Source organism: Triticum dicoccoides, chromosome 6B (assembly GCF_002162155.2).
Source record: "Triticum dicoccoides isolate Atlit2015 ecotype Zavitan chromosome 6B, WEW_v2.0, whole genome shotgun sequence".
Taxonomy (NCBI): domain Eukaryota; kingdom Viridiplantae; phylum Streptophyta; class Magnoliopsida; order Poales; family Poaceae; genus Triticum; species Triticum dicoccoides.
Window position 1 is genome coordinate 515,001,991 of NC_041391.1, and position 2,543 is coordinate 515,004,533.

Here is a 2,543-nt window from a genome sequence, read left to right on the forward strand (position 1 = left end):
AGTACCGCTCTAAGCAGTAGTACCGCCCTTCCCTAGCGGTAGTACCGCCCTAGTGTCTGGGCCCTGGGCAGCGCGGCAGTACCGCTGGGTCGTAGCGGTAGTACCGCTCGGAGCGGTAGTACCGCTCTTCCCTGGCGGTAGTACTGCCCTGGGGTCAGGGCCCCAGGCGGAGCGGCAGTACTGCTGGGTCGAGCGGTAGTACCGCCCGGAGCGGTAGTACCGCTCTGTGCGGGGCTGGTGAGTGGGATAACGGTTGGATTGTTCTTCCCACTATATAAAGGGGTCTTCTTCCCCAAAGTTGACTCACCTCTTTCCCCCAAAGCTCCATTGTTGCTCCAAGCTCCATTTTCGCCCGATCTCTCTCCCTAGCCAATCAAACTTGTTGATTTGCTCGGGATTGGTTGAGAAGGCCCAGATCTACACTCCCACCAAGAGAAATTTGATTCCCCCCACTTATCCCTAGCGGATCTTGTTACTCTTGGGTGTTGAGCACCCTAGACGGTTGAGGTCACCTCGAAGCCATACTCCATTGTGGTGAAGCTTCGTGGTGTTGTTGGGAGCCTCCAAGTGTTGTGGAGATTGCCCCAATCTTGTTTGTAAAGGTCCGGTTGCCGCCTTCAAGGGCTCCAATAGTGGAATCACGGCATCTCGCATTGTGTGAGGGCGTGAGGAGATTACGGTGGCCCTAGTGGCTTCTTGGGGAGCATTGTGCCTCCACACCGCTCTAACGGAGACGTACTTCCCTTTAAAAGGAAGGAACTTCGGTAACACATCCTCGTCTCCACCGGCTCCACTCTTGGTTATCTTGTCCCTTTACTTTTGCAAGCTTACTTGAGTTATATCCATTGCTTGCTTGTGTGCTTATTGTCTTTGCATCATATAGGTTGTCCACGTAGTTGCACATCTAGACAACCTATTTCATTGCAAGTTTTAATTTGTTAAAGAAAAGTCTAAAAATTGTTAGTTGCCTATTCACCCCCCCTCTAGTCAACCATATTGATCCTTTCAATTGGTATCAGAGCCTCGTCTCTTTATTAAGGACTTTGTCGTTCAAAGAGTATGGTTGACGTCAACGACGGTGCGGAGGAACACTCCGGTGTGAATCCCATCTCGTCTTCGGCCGAAGGGGGAACCTCGGTCTCACGCGAGGAATTCAATGTGGCTTTAGACACATTGAAAACCTCCATGACGGCCGAGGTTAGAAGCATGTTTACTGAATTTCTAGAGGGACTTAAACTATCTACCTCACCAATGAAAGTGGGTGATCCCACTAACAAGGTGACGGATGCTAACTCCGATAAGGGGGAAGCTAACAATGAAAAGAGTCCATCTACTAGTGGTAGAAATGGCACCGACATCTTTGCCCATGTGGAACCCCCGGTGTATAGAGGACCGATCCCCTCTACTCATTTGAATCATGTCGGTCCTCCTCCTAAATATGTGAAAAATGAAGATTATGATTCTTGGGTTTACCGCTTCAAGCGTCATTTAAAACATGTGAATACTAACCTTTGGAGAATTATTGAAGAAGGTTTCTATCCTCATGATCCAAGAAACTTCACCCCTCGAGAAGAAGTGGACAATCAATTCAATGAGAGTGCTCTCTTCATCATCCAAGATGCTATCCTTCCCGGAGATCTCCCTCATCTTCGACCTCATGTCATGGCTAAAGAAGCATGGAAGTGTGTCGAGCGTATGTATAGAGGAAGTGCTAGCATTCAACGCTCCAACTATGAAGTGGTGCAAGATGAAGCCGGTGAGTTTGCAATGAAAGAGGATGAAGAACCTCGTGAGCTCTTTCGAAGAGTGACCAAACTTGCGGTCGCACTCCAAGATCATGGGAGTAAGGACACGGATGACAACTGGATCAAGCGTAAGTTCCTCAAGGCTATGATGCCCTACAACAAGGCCATGTCCTCCGTCATCTGCCAAAGACCGGACTTCCACTCCATGACCTCTGGTGAAGTGTTGGATGAGTTTGTTGCAATGAACATCTTGGATAAGACCGCCGATAATGCGGTGCTCCGTTCCCAAAGGGCAAAGAAGCCCAATCTTGCCTTGAAGGCCAAGGTTAGTGTGGAAGAAGAAGAAGAAGAGGAAGATGAGGAGAGCAACCCCGAGGACACGAAGTATGATTATCATGAGCACATGGCTCTTGCCTCAAGACAGTTTTGGAGTAAGAAGACTACAAGACCCAACTTCAACAAGAACAACTCAAGTGGCCTCAAGGGGAAGCAACGAGTTAGAACTTGTTTCAACTGTGGCAATGTCAGCCATTTCGTTGCGGATTGTTCATACGAGAAGCGGGAAGACAATGGTGGAAGGTCATTCGAAAAGACAAAGCCAAGTCCTTCCCCAACAAGAACAACTTCACCAAGAAGACTCCTTCTCGCGGGTTGGTGGTTCAAGAAGAATACCGGGAGGATGACGATGATGATGAAGATGGTGAAACAATGGCCATGGCATCCGTTGCCATTGTCTCAACTCCTCGGGTGTCTCTCTTCGATGCACCTAACGAGAACATCACCGCCAAGTGCCTCATG